This window comes from Gymnoscopelus microlampas (genome assembly GCF_963454915.1).
Source record: "Gymnoscopelus microlampas genome assembly, chromosome: 4".
Lineage (NCBI taxonomy): Eukaryota > Metazoa > Chordata > Actinopteri > Myctophiformes > Myctophidae > Gymnoscopelus > Gymnoscopelus microlampas.
Window position 1 is genome coordinate 56,598,020 of NC_139941.1, and position 18,113 is coordinate 56,616,132.

At 40.7% G+C, this 18,113-nt stretch overlaps 1 protein-coding gene and 1 long non-coding RNA gene across 2 annotated transcripts in view; one reads left to right on the plus strand and one right to left on the minus strand.

Moving 5' to 3' along the window:
* The window catches only part of LOC311044505 (H-2 class II histocompatibility antigen, E-S beta chain-like), a 108,665-nt gene that overhangs the window by 26,064 nt on the left and 64,488 nt on the right, over window positions 1-18,113 (minus strand). The gene's annotated exons all lie outside the window — the stretch shown is intronic.
* LOC311043111 lies at window positions 13,599-14,400 on the plus strand. The gene is made up of 3 exons (XR_014600588.1): window positions 13,599-13,709; window positions 14,061-14,141; window positions 14,296-14,400. It is a non-coding gene; the product is annotated as an uncharacterized lncRNA (long non-coding RNA).

The following is an 18,113-nucleotide window of genomic DNA, read 5'->3' on the forward strand; positions in this document are numbered from 1 at the left end:
ACGACGATGGTGTCTACTGAAGCCAATTTAGATGAGACGTTGGGCACACACAGCTGCTACTAACGAAGACAGTGCGCAGCGGGGTTGCTACTGTGCAGATGCGTGGAGGCACCTACGCAGCTTCTAGGCTACGCAGGAGCTCAAATTCGTTTGGGAAACGCGGCCATTATGTTGTTCCTCCGTCGCCACGGGTAAAATGCAGTTTTTTATACGTTTTTATAATTGACGCTTCTGTGTATAACCCGTTCAAAAGGTCCCTGAGGTTCTGGGAAAATGTACTTAGTTACTTTACACCACCGATAATATAATATAATGAAAGGTTAGAATCAGCATGTGTGTGTGTGTGTGTGTGTGTGTGTGTGTGTGTGTGTGTGTGTGTGTGTGTGTGTGTGTGAGAGTGTGAGAGAGAGAGAGAGAGAGAGAGAGAGAGAGAGAGAGAGAGAGAGAGAGAGAGAGAGAGAGAGAGAGAGAGAGAGAGAGAGAGTATAAGAGTATTGGTATCAAAATGTACTTAAAGTACCAAAAGTAGAAAGTACTCATTATGCAGAATGTCCCATTTCACAAGTTTTCAAATATAAACATCTTTTGAAAATAGCAGATCTACAAGCTCACAATGCGTCGCATTGCGACACATTGAGAGCTTGTAGATCGGCTATTTTCTAATGGTCTAAAGTATATAGGGCTGAAGTGTATGTTGTGTAATCAAAATCTACAAAGTAACTAGTAACTAAAGTTTTCAAATAATTGTAGTGGATTAAAAGTATAATATTGCCTCTGAAATAGAGTAGAAGTTAAACTACTGAAAATTGGAAGTACTCCAGTAAAGTAAAAAAAATCATACCCTGTGTGAAGGAAGCGGTGCCTTTGGGGCGGGCCTTAACTCATTTCAGTTCGTCCCTATTGGTGGTCTGAGTCCACTTACCAAATTTGTACTTGGTAGCATGCTGCAAACTGGAATGATGGCTGTTTAAAGCCCAGCCAATGGGCAGACAGAGGGGCGGGGCTTAAGTAATGACAGTTAGTCCCTATAGACGGGTTTCCTGTTAGTAAACATGAGAGGAATATGACCGCGCAGAGGAGGGGGAAGCCTATGGGTGCGTTTGGAAATTACGCACCGGAGCACACTCGCCTATTAGTTTGTATTGGCCAGTGCGCTCACTGCCGCTCAGGGCTGTATTTTCGAACGCGCCTTTCACCCGGGCATGCGCAGATTGCGCATTCTGGTCTGTGATGACGTCGCGCGGAAATCCGTCTATTGCTGGCTTTAGTCCATGTACAAAATGTGTACTCCATAGCATGCTGCGAACTTGAGTTATGGCTGTTTGAAGGCCAGCCAATGGGAAGACAGAGGGGGCGGGGCTTCAGCAATTCATGCTGGTCACTATTGGTGGTCTAAGTCCACATACCAAATGTGGACTTGGTGGCATGCTGCAAACTGGAGTTATAGCTGTTTAAAATCCCGTGCTCATCCCGTGCTCATACGGGCGCTGGGGGTCCCTGGACCCCTCTTTGATAACTTCATCAATTCATGCTCGTGCCTATTGGTGGTCTAAGTTCACATACCAAATGTGGACTTGGTGGCATGCTGCAAACTGGAGTTATAGCTGTTTAAAATCCCGTGCTCATCCCGTGCTCATATGGGCGCTGGAAACTGAAGTTATAGCTGTTTGCTTCTTTGCCGTGCTCATCCCGTGCTCACACAAACGGACCCACGGACACACACGCAGACAGAGTCAAACGTAGAGCGGTTGGCACCGCTAAAAATACCTAAAAATTGTACTTAAGTACAGTACTTGAGTAAATGTACTTAGTTACTTTACATCATATAATGAAAGGTTAGAATCAGCATGTGTGTGTGTGTGTGTGTGTGTGTGTGTGTGTGTGTGTGTGTGTGTGTGTGTGTGTGTGTGTGTGTGTGTGTGTGTGTGTGTGTGTGCGTGCGTGCGTGCGTGCGTGCGTGCGTGCGTGCGTGCGTGCGTGCGTGCGTGTGTGTTATTAGTGTGTATTGTTCATAAGTCAGGTTGCACAGTGTAAAATAATTGATCCAAAGTCTGTTGGTTCGGGCCTTGAGGCTGAGCTACCGCTTACCAATGGTATTATAAATAATAACACTATGAAAACTGTATGTATATTTGATATATCAATATAACAGCATGTTATTCAGTATATAATCAACAGACATAATGTTTATTTATATTAATAAAAATATAGATATATATTTAATATATCAAAATATATATATAATGTATGTATAACAATATAAATATACTGTATGTTTTAATAATAAGAGTACATCTATGAATGAATATTTTATATAATAAGAGTACATTTATAACAGTATCTTTAATATAATAACATAAATATAATGTACTTACTTCCTGGGATCGCTTTGACATGAAGTACAGAGGAGAGGATGAGGAGGGTGGCTGTAATCTTCATCATCACTGATCAAAACTGAACTGAATTTAATAGATGAGAATAAACAGATCAGAATAAACAGAAGAGACTTGAGTACATGTATTTAGTTACTTTCCACCACTGCTTGTGACATCTCTAATCCTGCACTTTATCTGACAACGCATCCTGCACTACTTGAAAGCAATACTGCACTTTATACACAACTCACTTTAGTATACACATGTGACCCACCACGACACAGAGCCTGTTATTGTTAATGTTTTCATTTTAGTTTTTTCATGTCATATGAAAGCAGGAATCATAACTACACATTGACATGTTGTCATGTCATATGAAAGCAGGAATCATAACTACACATTGACATGTTGTCATGTCATATGAAAGCAGGAATCATAACTACACATTGACATGTTGTCATGTCATATGAAAGCAGGAATCATAACTACACATTGACATGTTGGTTGTACAGTTTGACCCACCAGTTTAGGAGATATGGCTTATAGAGTGATGTGTAGCAGAGATACAGAGAGCTGAATAAACAGAACCTGAAAGGTTCACTTCTGTGATCTGTGACATTTTAACACCTATCCCAGAATGCATTGCTTGAAAGGTGGGGGTCTGAGAGGGCCCAGGTAGATGACTATTACAGCCACCACAATGTGGTGGATAGGACCCTGAAAAGTATGTGTGGTCACTTTTATGGCCAAGAGTAATTTTTTACTAAAAACTAATGGTTGGAATGGATTCAGGACCCCTGGAAACCTATAATTAGACATCCCACAAGTTCATTTTGGACAATTTGAATTGTTCCAGTTTTTTTCCAGGCCCTCCGGGTACCCCAACTTTGATTGGCTCCCACAAAGTATCCCAAGGGAGTTGGGTTGGAACAAATTGAGAGAGTGTTTGTAGACACCTTTATGAACATGTTTGTGAAGAAAGCTAGTGGTAAGCATTTATTTTACAGATTGGTCAGAAATGTGTCTAACTTTCCCTAAACTAATTATCTAACCCAGTGCACAATACTACTAATAATAAAAATAACTCATTTAGCTCCTATTAGTGTTGTTAGGTAGAATAAACCTGACTCTAGAACTACCAGAAGGGCCCTGATCATATGGGCTTAAATGACACAACACACTGGCCCTCATTTATCAACGCAGCGTATAAACCGGCGTATATTTTTCCATATATTCGGCCGTACACCTACGTCGAAGTCACATTTATCAACGCATCCTACACAGCTGATCCGAGCTTACACTTGGTCCCAGCGTTGATAAATGTCACGGCTGAAACGAGCGTGATTTAAATAACACACCCTTAAATATTCTCAAAACGCCCCGATTTTACGACATGAAGACGAACCAGAATACGACCAAAGACATGAAAAGCCAATAAGAAACGTCCCCCGCTCGCCACACACGCCTCTCTCACTCGCTCTCTCGCTGTCTCGCTCTCTCTCTCTCTCTCACACACACACACACACACGCGCGCGCCCGCCCAACTTTGTCTTTCATGTAGCGTAGCGGTACATGAGACTCGGGCTTAATGCAGTGATTCCGTGCCGCCACGTTAATATTGGAGCGTCGGGTTTATATCCTTAACCCAGCCAAGTTGTGTAGCCTACATAACTCTCTATGACATAACTCCATAACATAGGACAAGATACTGTAAGTTTGTAGACCTCACTGTCAGTGAAAAGATGGTCGGGGCTCCCGAAAATTCTCTCGTAGAAGCGCTGCTGCGCTGAAAATAGCAGATCTACAAGCTCACAACACGTCGCGATGCAACCTGTTGTGAGCTTGTAGATCTGCTATTTTCAAATAGCCAATGCAGCCATGCAGATCTGCAAGCTTAACCGAATGACTGTTAAAGCAGTTTGTTTAAATTACTTTATAAAATGTTATATTTTCCCAGGGATTATTTATTAGTGTAGATATATACATTTATGAGTGGATTATGTGTCCAGATGCCTCTCAGACGCCTCTCAGACAGTCAAACAATGCTGCTCTGCAGGTCTAGAATGGAATTAACGGGAGCAGCCAACGTCAACAACTGGTCTCGACCAGACGTGAGATCTCAGCGTAAAGTAGGATGAAGCCCACGTCAGGATATATTGATAAATGCCGAAAGGTGCGGTGATCACGCCGTACGCTCAATATTCGGGCTGCACCGCGTTGATAAATGAGGGCCACTGTGTGTGTGTGTGTGTGTGTGTGTGTGTGTGTGTGCACGCGCGCGCGTGTGCGTGCGTGTATGAATAAACTGTATATTTGATATATCAATATAACAGTAAGTTATTCAGTATATAATCAACAGACATAATGTTTATTTATGTTAACAATATAGATATATATTTAATTTATCAAAATATACCTATAATGTATGTATAACAATATAAATATACTGTATGTTTTAATAATATAAATATAACAATATAAATATACTCTAATATATTACAGATCAGAATAAACACATGTTTACCTCAAGAGAAGTTCTGGAGTCTGAAAGAGAATGAAGGAGGACTCGTTTTATAGTTTAGAAGAATCAGCCAATCAGATTAAAGATATGATATTGCATCATCTGTTTCCAGAAAGACGACAATGTGGATTATTGCACATAATCATGTATATAGCTGCTGCATATGCACCTTATGTCTCCTTATGTACATACTGTACCTTTTGCACCTTATGTCTAACCTCATGTACATACAGTATGTAGATATCTTTTTTTAATTCATCTTTAATTCTCTCCTTGCCCCCCGTTTTCTTTTCTTTCTCTTCATGAAAATAACTAAAACGTGTGTGTGTGTGTGTGTGTGTGTGTGTGTGTGTGTGTGTGTGTGTGTGTGTGTGTGTGTGTTTGTGTGCGTGTGCGGTCGGGAAAAGGCGGTCAAAATAAAACCTGCGGGGTCCGCAAAATCCCGCACCGTCCTGCTGTAAACCGGACGACGTAACGCACCTAACCCTGCTTGTTCTATTTGTTTTATAGGCTAATAAAAATAAGCCAAACTTGCCCAAGTTATGTCATGTGTTTGTGTGGTCACTGTTCCTGCTTTACTTGTTAAACACTTTATCAAATGCAGAGGAGACAGGTATGTGAATAATATTAATAATTATATATGTATATATGTATATATATATTTATATTTATATATATATATATATATATATATATATATATATATATATATATATATATATATATATATATATATATATATATATATATATATATATATATATATATCAATCCCCCATACCTTATGTAGGCCTAACAAAGACAGGAGCGGAGGAGGAAGCCAGAAACACGGCTAGTGTGAGAGCAGAATCTGGCCTTCCCTAAAATTACATTTTAGGGAAGGAAAAGAAACGGCCAACCCAAAAGTACTCAGTACTTTACAGCCTTCATAGAAATGTATTTGAGTAAAAGCAAAATATTTTTCTTGGAAGTGTACTCAAGTAAGAGTAATAAGTATACAAAAAAATCTAAAACTCAAGTAAAGTACAGATCCTCAGAATCTGTATCTAAGTACAGTACTCAAGTACATGTACTCCCGTGTGTGTGTGTGTGTGTGTGTGTGTGTGTGTGTGTGTGTGTGTGTGTGTGTGTGTGTGTGTGTGTGTGTCCATTCAGGACATGTAGCCCTGAATGTACACAGCTTAGTACAGAATATATTGTATAATGTTTTTTTGGGTATTTTTAAACCTTCATTGATGGTCAAGTGAGGTCAGGGAGAGAGAAATGATGAGTGACACGCAGCAAAGGCCATCGGGACCCGAACTCGCAACGTGCTGTCCAGGCTACATTGTAACCTAGGTGCCCGGACCGCTAGGCCAGCGACCCGGGCCATATATTGTATACCGTTAAGTACGACAATTACAGTAATACAGTAATACATATCTGCATATTCAGTATTTGCATAAAATGAAATAAACTAAACTGAATGAAAAGCACATTCCAGAACACTGAAGAAGTGTGTCGTGTCTGACCATAGCGAACCGGCAGAAATAAGAACCCATATCCGGGAGGAAATAAGCCAACGCTCAGAGACCAGAGTTTTTCTTTCTTAACAATTCCATTTATTGTCCTTTAGTCCTTTAGCAATCCATACATTCAAGTCAAATCAACATATGGCGCATCTTAGCCCATATAATCTATTTTATCCTGTTGGACGTGACATCTGTGTCTAGCCGAAACACAGAGTCCCGTTCGTCTCCAGTACAAGTCATTATATACCAACACAGTTTATTATAAATAAACTACCTTCTGTCTGTGATAGTCAATCACCAATGCGCTCTGTCAAAACAATAGGCTTGGACCGCCTTCTCCTCACAGGACACTGAATTAGCGTCTGCCTTGATTTGAACACATGACATCATTCCCTTAAACCTTATCTATAAGACTGTACTTTCCCATATGCCCACATTATGACATTATTATACAACATTTTATTAGCTTCGAAATAAGTCTAAACAGTGACATGTCCGACGTTGTATGAATGATAAGATCATTAAAATTACTTAAAAGAAATGCCCTCTGCTCCAACTATTGGAGCTCTCTGGAAAGAGCGTCACAATCCCTTCATTAATGATATCGTCATTAACCTCGGACTTAGACACAGTGATCATATTATCCCACTAATGGGTTTTCCCTCGGCTTTATTTTACTAAAACTTAGTCCTATCTATCTGTGAATTTAGAAGAGCCTAGTAAGCATTGTATATTAAATCCTGTTTGTTTTACTCATTCTTGTCAGTCTGCTGGTTGAGAGAGCAGCTGTCAGTGTCAACAGGCACTCTTGCTTATTTTAGACTGCGCTTAGAGCTCGGCCGGATCCTATGTTTAGAGTCACAGGCCCCACCCGCTTCATGACACCTGGGACAGAGGCCATAAAACCCTAGGTATTGTTTCAGCTGAGTAACTCAATGCAAATGATCGGGGCACTCAGCTAAAATCCCCCATGGCTGTTTTAATGACTTTAGCCTCCTCCTGTTGGTCCCATTCTGACAAGTTTGTGTTTATAATATATAAATATCATACTAATTTCATATTCCATAAGCACAGGACCCGATACACGACAAGAGTTGTGTGAGTGAAACAACTCTACTGAATCACATGTGAACTGATTCTATTGTCCAACTGGTTTGATCACATTGTTAGAAACTATTTATAGTTGTTGTGTAAACAATGATAACTCTGTCATTGTATTTTACTTTGATCCTTTCGTAACAGAAGTGCATCACAGTGTAAAATCACAGCGTGCGTGTGGTTGAAGCTTCTCACTGGAAACTCCCCAAACTTGAATTTCGAGATTTCGAGAGAGAGAGAGAGATAGAGAGAGAGAGAGAGAGAGAGAGAGAGAGAGAGAGAGAGAGAGAGAGAGGGGGGGGGGGGGGTATTTTGATACACCATTTCTTGAAATCTCCTCTTCAAATTTTATCTAAACTTTAAACACAAAACCCAACCTTCAAACTACATCCACAAAAACCTCAGATTCAGCAGCCAATCAGAATGATTCTTGTATTAAACATCACCAGTTACTAGAACAACCTGACAGGGAAAGAAACCGAGGCGAAGTGCAATTATTGCCGAAAAGTGTTCACTTTGTGGACAGTGGGGCTAAAGGCTGTCCATTCGCACATGCAGTCCATGAAACATAACAAATATCTGGAGGCCGTCAGTGGTAGCATTGGGCTAATGCCAACAATGTTTTCACGTGCTCCCGTGCCTGAAGCTTCAGAATCACAGAGGACTGCGCAGTCGTTGGCTACAGCAACAGCCCAGCAGTCTGTAAGCAGTATCGTAGCTCCCCCAGAAACACAGAGGGCCATGGTCCTATGGGTTCTCCACACCGTAAGCCGGCACCATTCTTTTAAGTCGAATGAAGACATATACGGGATGTCTTCGGCGCTATGTTCCCTGACTTTGAATGTGCCAAAAAAATCAGCTGTGGGGAAAATAAGACGGCATACATCGCTAAATATGGCATTGCATCCTTCGTCAAGAAGGAGTTATCGCGCAACGTAAACGACAAGCCTTACGCTGTTATGTTCGACGAAAGCAGCGGTGGCCTAGTGGTTAGAGGGGCGGCCTTGATACCGGAAGGTCCCTAGTTCGATTCCCCAATTCATCACATCAATCATGAATCACCACTGAATAGCCCTTGAGCAAGGCTTCCATGCAGGGTCCGGCTGGAAACAAGCTTCGTGCTTAGTCCGACACCCTGGGTTAACAACAAACTTTGCTTTGCTTTAGCATGAACAAAACTACCAGAAGCAAACAAATGGATCTCCACTTGAGATACTGGACCACAGATGAAAGTGGTACATATGTCATCTCACGTTACTTTGGTTCTCAGTTTATGGGCCACTCCAGAGCTGTGGACATGCTGGATCATTTCAATGTAAGTATTATGACACAACAATAATAACAATGCATGAAACCAACGACACAATTCATGTTTTTCCAGAAAAAAATTAAAAGGGTTGCACAGTATTGCTAGAACTTCCCCTTGTGAGAGAGAGACACCGGGGGTAGAGAGAGTGTGTGTTAGTGAGAGAGGGACACTGTGTGTGAGTGAGAGTCCTGCAACGGGCCACGTTTAATGGGTGAAACTGAAAACGGGTGAAAAATATACTTTTATAAGTTAAACCTTCAAATTAAAACCACCTGACAATGTAAACAATGACACGTGCGTACAGCGTATATGCGCGTTCTGGCACGTGGCTATGGAAAGCTCGCTCCTCTGTTCTTTGCTTGAGGTGCAGATTTCTGAACGGACCTGACCACTGAATGTACCTCTATTGTTGAAGGCTGCTATCTTTTGTTAAAAGAATTTAATAACACAATTTTACATTGAGTGACTGTCTGTAGGCTATTTACTGCATGGACCCATGCAGGACTCTGGTGTGTGTGTGTGTGTGTGTGTGTGTGTGTGTGTGTGTGTGTGTGTGTGTGTGTGTGTGTGTGTGTGTGTGTGTGTGTGTGTGTGTGTGTGTGTGTGTGTGTGTGAGTGAGATAGAGAGAGAAATGATTTGTATAAATTAGTATAATTTTCTATCACAATTAAATGATCCATGAGTCTTTTTTTGATGGATGGTTTTGATCACTGCAATAATATAAGAATCTCTGATATTATAACCCTAACCCTAACCCTATATATTATTATTATCTGTGGTGAACTATGCTCAACTCCAGTACTGTCAAAGCATAGATAGTCTGCAATATTACCCAAATACAAGTGAAAGTTGTTCAAGGAAATGCACTTAGTTAATTTCCACCACTTAATGTTGTTTGAAACCAACCTCAAGCTTTGACTAAAATTAGTAAAAATGACTGCCTTGTCTTCATTTTATTGTATGATAGCTTACACTGATTAACTTATGTATATTTGCTGTTACCTGCCTGTTGAGGGACAACAGATATAAATTGGCTGTTAGCTACTCTGGTTTTGCACTGTCCATGTAATAATTACAAACAATAAATGAATTGAAATATAAATGAATTGAGCGTGGATGACTTGTCACATAAAATGTATAATTATAATGTCCTCTTTTTTTCCAAATGTGGGAAAGTATAAAGGAGCTGGATTCCAGTAACATGCTCTCCATATCAATGGATGGGCCCAATGTTAATTGGAAATGTGTTGAGCTCTTACAAGAAGAACACAAAGAGCAGTGTGGTGGAGCCCAACTGCAAATCGTTGGGAGTACACCATGCACAACTCATTTAAGAATGGCTTTGTGCATGGTGTGGGAAGTGGAGAAAGTCCTCAGATACCTCCATAATCTCTTTCACTGTGCACCCGCAAGGCGGGAAGACTTTGTGTCGGTGACCAAGTCGAATACCTTTCCTCAGCCATTCTGTGGGCATCGTTGGCTGGAAAACCTGCCAGCAGTAGAGAGAGCCATAGAGATCTGGCCACATATTGTCACCTATGTTGACCAGGTTAAAACCAAGAAGCTCCCCAACCCAAGGACAGCATCTCATGACACCATTGCAGCAGCCCGGATGGATCACCCTAGCGAAGATGCACTTCGTCATGAGTGTGGAAAGATCCTTCCAGCCTTTTCTCACCAAGTACCAAACGGATGCCCCAATGATTCCTTTCCTCTGCAAGGATTTGGAGGATCTGATCAGAGTAGGCTTAAGGCTTAATGACTACTACAAATAGCAAATGTATTGAATTTGTTTTATTCATGCACCATTAATTACAGAGGAGACAAGCAATTAAATAAAGTGATTAGCTTGTATTCATTGGGTTGTAGTTGGTTCCAAATTACTGTAATACCTTGTTCTAAATATACATATATATGTCTATACTATATTCTGTTTTCAGAGCCTTCTCAGACGCTTCATCAAGCGAGACGTCCCCGAGGTTTCCCCAGTAAAGCTTTGCAAGCTGGATGTGACAGACCAAACGCTCTGGGTCCATCCAAAGCAAGGGGGCATTGGCATGGGAGCTACAGCTGCCCTCAAGGTAACTCTGATAATGACTTCAACAAAGTGCTATAGCAGCAGCAATGTAACTTCAGCAGTAAAGTAATTGTGATTTAAGTGATTACATCATTTGTTTAGACAAGCAGTTGACTTACTGTAACTGAATAAAAAAAAACAATTGTGTAGGAAGAGTTTATTTGATGTGTCAGGTGACACTTGCTGATTTTTGTGCTTTTGGCAAGAAATGTCAGGCAGTGAACGTGATGGTTTACTTTTGATGAAAGATAGCCAGACTGATGTAACACAGGTCATATAGACTGGTTACCAGAAGAGATGATTTAATAAATGAGGATATTATGTCAAGTAATGTCACTAAAGAAGAAAAGGAGCAAGTCTACCTAACTTGACTGTCGCGAGGCGGCATGCGTAGAGGGAGAAACATGGCGGCGCTGAATGAGGGCTACACGTCGGGGCGGAAACCCTGGAGTAGTGACGAAGAGGAGATGACGGAGAGCGTTGAGAACAGGCAGGGCGAAATTGAAATGGATGAGGATTCAAGGGGAAACGAAAATAAAAGGAAAAGGGATAAGGAAAACGGAAATAGCACGGCAAGTGATGGAAGTCGCGAAGAAACGTATGTAGTAGGAATAAAAACAGTTTCAAAAGTGGACGGGATCTTCAATGACCAACACAGAGTGGGAAAGTTTGTTGGGAAAAGTATTGGAGAGGTTAAATCGATCAGGATTGCTAGAAGCGGCATTGTAGTGATTGAATGTAGGACAGAGAGACAGAGTTAAACGCGATGTTGAACATCAAGATGTACGATGGTCACAGGGTGATATGTTTAGACCTGGGAGAAAAATCAAACAGAGTAGGAGTTATAACTGGGGTGCCACTGACAATGGATCTGGAGCCATTCCTATATATTGACTGAGTTAAGAAAGCCACACGAATGAATCGATTCAGAGAAGGAGAAAAGGAACCCAGCCAATCAGTGTGCATACATTTTCATGGAGAACTCCCTGAAAGAATATATGCTGAATATGTCACGTACAGGGTCAGGCCATATGAGAGGGGTCCCCTCAGATGTTTTTGCTGCCAGGAATACGGGCATGCTGCGGCTGTCTGTAGAGGAGTCAGAAAGTGTGGGAGATGTGTAGCCTGGTAAACCCTCCCTCCGGAAATCTCATTTCCATTCGATCTCAGGAAGGAGTCTGGTCTGAAACGCCTTTCTCCAATAATCGCTCTGCTCGCCGAGCCGACGAGCCTATCAGCGTCGTCGCTCATTGTTCTGTGATTGACAGCGACAGTTGGCCAATCAGGTGGCGAGTTCGAGTGAGCCCGAATGAACCCGAGTGCAGCCTGAGAGCCGCCGACAAAATACGAACGGCAGCCATTGTTGTTTGTGCGAGTGCCTTCACTTCTTACTTTCAGTTTTATAACGCTTTCAAACTTCTTTTTTGAGGCACGGAATTTACTTATAAGATATCGTTTGGATAGAATGTAGTTGTTTAACTTCATATATGTGGTCAATTAATCATGACAGAGCCTATTTAAAAATATAAATTTAGAGAACCGGCAGGGGCGGGGAGTGACACGCATGTATCCCAATAAGGCAACCTATTTTCGGCATGGCCGTCCCAAAAGTCCCGTTGCGTCACATAGTCTGGAGCTCGTCAAATTGAACTGCTCATTGGCTGAAGGGGAAAAACGATCATTGGTTGAAGGGGTTGTCAGTCAACGGTATTACTCCCGCCCAACTCCAGCCCACAGCGATTATTGCAGAAAGGCGTTTCAGACCAGACTCCTTCCTGAGATCGAATGGAAATGAGATTTCCGGAGGGAGGGTTTACCAGGCTAGGAGATGTGGGGAAGTGAACTGTAATGAGTCTTGTAGAATAGATTACAAGAGAAAGAACCAGAGTGCATTCATTGCAAGGGAAATCATTATTTAGGGGCTTCAAAGTGTCCTAGAAGGATAAAGGAAGGAAATGTGAAGAAGATTAGAGAACAAAAAGGAATATTGTATGCAGAAGCAGTGAAGAGAATGGAGAGAAACGATGAAAGGGCAACAACACACAAAATGGAGGAAAACACAAAGGGAGATGGGCGAAACATTTGTATGGACAAAAGAAAGTTCCTGGCATTTATCGCCATGGTGATTAACTGTGCGGCAGAAATTCAAGGAAAATCTGAGAGGATAAAGATGGTGTTGGACGCGGCCAGGAGATTCCTGGACATAGAGGACATTACTGGAGAGGATCTTGATTACACACTGAGGGAAGGGTGCACAGCAACTCAGACCACTGGGTCTGGGTAGTAGAATGGACTGAAAACTAAAGTGAAGGGGATTAATTTGGGTGGGCTTTTGTAAATACAATAGAAAGAATTTAGAGTAGTAAAGTGTGAATGAGAGTGTGTATGGGAATTAGAATGTGTGATCCACAATATCACAAGGGGGCGGTAATGCAACACTAATCTGGATGCAAGCCGCCGTAAAAACACAAAAAGAAGAAGAAGAACTTGACTGTCCTGTGAACAACGCCACAGAATGCCATCCAGGGATATGAAGACTGATGAATTCCCCCAATCAGACAACACCCCTCAATTAGTTGTCCCGCCCCTCTCTGTCTCTGTCCAATTCTCTGCTGTGAATCCCTATACCCACAGAACCAACCTGGCAACCTGCACTGCAGGAGAGATCCCTGAGAGAGACAGAGTCACAGAGAACTATAAGAACACATTAATACTTTTAACCTAAAATAAGTATACAAGCCACACCAGACAGCACACACACCTTGCCCATCATCACAGTGTTGCCAGAGGGCTAAGAGTTATTTCTGACAAACATTGGTGAGTTGCTATAAACTTTGTGTTTGCTACTTTAGAAGCTAAAGCAGCCATGCTGTTAGCCATGTTAGCAGCTAATAGGCTAAACGACCATGCAATGCCAACGCAGAGTTAGCATAATTGTTTGGCTAGGGCTAGCATTGTGGTTCCAGGCTAACCTACCTGGTTACTTATGTGAGATATATTTTGCACTCTAAATGGAACAGAGCTGTTTCATGTCACCACTGTAGATGGCTGTGTGTTGCTTTTATTTCATTTTTGTACATTTTGTTATGTTTTAGCCTTTGATAAAATGGGCTGCTGAGTAACCTAATGTTGTAAATGTAAAAAATGTTCCACACTTTTCATTCCTAGCTGAGTGTGCTGGGTTTAGCTGCCCTCTGTCTGCATCACCATTCCTCGTGGTTAGAGGAGTACTTTATTAGGATGCCATTGGTGAGAAAAGCACTTTATTACAATGCATCTTATTTTATTTTTCATTATGAGAATATATTGTATTTTAATTGATTGAAAGACACTATTGTGAAATGCTGTTCAGAAATACTGTTAATTATAGTTTTTCATGTGGTCCTGTATGCTTGTCATACAGGTCAGGTGTTTTGGATGAGGCCAGAGTCTAGGTCTACCAAGGATGGCGAGCTACAAACCCAGGATAGAATGCATGTGAAGACCATCTTTTAGATTTTTCTTGGAGACTCACTCTGCAATAAGTCTGTGGTTCTACCAGTGTGGTAGGACAGAACAGCTCAAAACACAGAAATGAACACAACACACTGATCTGCACATTATATCCACCCCATAATACTGCACTCCACACAGTCCACAGTGTGGTTGGACTGTCAGTGGACTCCCTCACATACACACCTCTGTGATTCATGGTGGGGTTATTGACAGTGGATTGATGTATATCATTGTGTGTTGATCTGAAACAGATTAAAAACACACCTGTTCTCCCAGGCCTTTTAAGTAGACAGTACCCCCTGCCATGGAGAAACTGTTGGACACCTGTCTACGTGCTCCCACATTTTCCCTTTATGCTCCCTTAGCTACTTGCCTTTTTGCTAGGATTTTTGTATTATTGCTTTTTTGTATATATTGTTGATGATCTTGTTTTGTTTTTGTTTTGGTATTTTTGCTTGCAGTTGTATGTGCATGTATTTGATGCTTTTTGTGTGATTTTTAACCTTGATGTACAGCACTTTGGTCCGGCCTTTGGTTGTTTTTAAATGTGCTTTATAAATAAAATTGACTTGACTTGAATGTAATTGTGATTTCATACTGTGTTGGGTATAAGAGCTCATGGATCCATATTTCATAATTTAAAATAGTTAAAAAGGTATTTACAATTAAAAAGATAAATGCAATTGAAAAGGATATCTACAGTTAAAAGGATATTTAACTAAAAAGATACTTACCAGGGTGTACCCATAGATTAAAACCTGTAGAGCTGAAACTTAAACTTAAAGGGTTTTTCACTCAAAATATTCCACGGGTTTAAACAGTGGAATTTACAGTGATTTCATCACTGGTGTAAATCGGTGACTACAACAGTTACACTGTTACTGAGCTCATTCTATTGTTGTCCATTCTATGTCTGTCTGTGTGTGTTTTTGTACCATTCCCTTTATTTCTGTTTTCCTAAATACAAGCCGGCCCTTCTTTATTATATCATAGGCTACATACCTGTCTGGTCTCATCATTATTTACTCTTAAATGCTCCAGTAGCCGAACCTTACAGATCACTAGTCGGGTAATACCTTATACTTATATGGTAGTGGTCAAAGTCCATTATGCACAAAGGTGTTACACGTGTTACACTGCTGTCAAAGATTTGTCAGAACATTCTCCTAAAATGCCCACTGAAATTCCCTACTGTCCGAAATTTGGTGTGCCTGCACCCTCAACTGATGAACTCAGATCCAGATGTGTGCCTGCAAAAAATGAAGGCCCTCATCATGAGATTTGTGCAGGACAAGAAGTTGACAGGAGGAGTTGCAGCTGGTAATATAGGGAACACGTTATTCCAACCAGTTCCCTTCTCCATCAGGCGCCCCGGCTGTCATGGGGGAGGCGGTATAGAGACCAGGATTACTACATATTTTTGTGAGGGTATTAACTACCCTAGGAAAAAAACGCACATTATTCAAGGAGAGAGATAACGTTACGTTACGCACTGGGAGGCAAAGGAAACCCTGACAAATGACTTGAATTCAATGAGAGCCAGGTGGTTTATTTCATGATCCTCTTTAAACCCAGCACCCCGACAGCTGATGTGTTCATTCTATCAGCATTCTATAATAAAACATCAATAAGGTAGGAAGGTTTGTGCTCTTGACAGAAAAGGCTTTACCAAAAGTTACAGCCAGGTGTGAGATGCCAGCAATGAAGTCCAGAGACAATAGAATATCTTTTGCATCCAAAGAGCCAGAACGTATTTATGTCAGTGTGTGAACCTCCTCTTGTTTCTATAATTCAATAATCATCATTTAATAGTGAGTAGTTTTGGGACAGTGTGCGCTCCAGGTGGAGAGCTGCTCATTGGACAGGAGCCAGCCGGTGATGCCCTGCGTCTCTGGTGGTTCTGAAGTAGACTAGCCTATGATAGTTTGTCTGTAAACCATCTATACAGTTAGCCGTAGATTAAGACCAGTGGTGGAAAAAGTACTCAAATGTTTTACTTAAGTAAAAGTACCAATAATGCAATATAGAAATACTCTGTTACAAGTAAAAGAAGAATTCAAAATCTACTTGAGTAAAAGTACAAAAGTAGTGGCATCAAAATGTACTTAAAGTACCAAAAGTAAAAGTACTAAAATGTTTGAAAATAGCAGATTTACAAGCTCACAACGCGTCGCGATGCCACACGTTCGGAGCTTGTAGATCGGCTATTTTCAAATAGCCTAGCCCTAGGTATAAAATAGGGCTAAAGTGGTTAATGTATGTTTCATAATGTCATAATGTATATCTGAAAAGTAACTAAAGTTTTCAAATAATTGTAGTGGAGTAAAAGTATAATATTTTCCTCTGAGATGTAGTGGAGTAGAAGTAGAAGTATTGTAAATTGTAAATAGTGGGTTTGGTGTGACCTTGTGGAAGTCAAAGTGAGACAATGTGACACAATGTTTCTCCTTCTTTTATTGATATTCAAACCAAGCAAATGAAAGCCACAATCTAACGGCTAAACTTCAAACCATTCATGGTCAGGGGTGCAGATCCCAGGGAGAAAGAGGCAACATGTCTGACACAATAAAGTATTTAGAAATACATTATATCATTTAAAATACATATTTCAAGGTTTTGTTTTTGCCACCCGTGTGTCCTGATCATCAACAACTACCACATAAATACATCCACAAGCTTCATCATCATCATCATCACTTGTCCACAGAGCTGTTAACTAGTTTAATGAGTGAAGTTCAGCCAATATGAACGATAGAAACACAACAGTGGAGCTGAAAAACGGAAAGATAAATAATACTGACCAAGGAATATCTAAACTGTCTGAATTAGACACTTATTTTGTCCTTTACTTTAGTAAAGTTTGAACAACCTTTGTTATTGTTGACATTAGTTTGTTTCATATATTGAACATGGATTTGGTGTTTATTTAATGCTAAATGTCAGACAAACTGTAATCATTGTGAACATTATTAGTTTGTTTAAAATCCAAGTGTTAACTCTATGTTGGTGATATTATTGATGTTCCCTCCAGAAAGTCATATCTTGTGGTTCCCCCATAAGATCTGCTTCCCTGCTCATGATTACATAATCATTACATTACAGTCATTTAGCAGACACTTTTAACCAAGGCGACTTACAATAAGTGCATTAAACATAGGTAGGCAAGAAAACTACTAATCACCAGAAGTCTGAAGTGCATTCTCTTCTAAAACAAGCAACTAAGAGTATACCTAGCGCTAAGGTAAGAGTACAATATATCAGCTTCCTACTTTCTTAAACAGATGAGACACATAGAGAAATCAAATGAGCAAGAGATAAAACAAATAAGTGATGATTACATATAAATCATTGCTTAAAATAAATGATTGCATGTGATCAGTGTTTCCCATTAATTTCCTAGACTATGGCAGCCCACCATTGTATAATTTGGGTGGACCCATCACCTCAGACCCCTAGAGGGTCTAGGTCCACCCATCACCCCAGACCATCACAGAGGATTAGGTCCACCCATCACAGGGACTGATGTCATAATGATCGTAACACATTAATTATCACACAGTATAAATGATTACATAATAAATGACTTTAACCTCACTAAAACTATGTCTACAAACCTAACCTTAACCCTAACCTCACCTCAAAACCACGTCGACCTGGGCGAAAAAGACTCCACAAGTCTCCACACTAATTATCGTTAGTCTTGGCTAGCCAATTAGAATTTTTAAT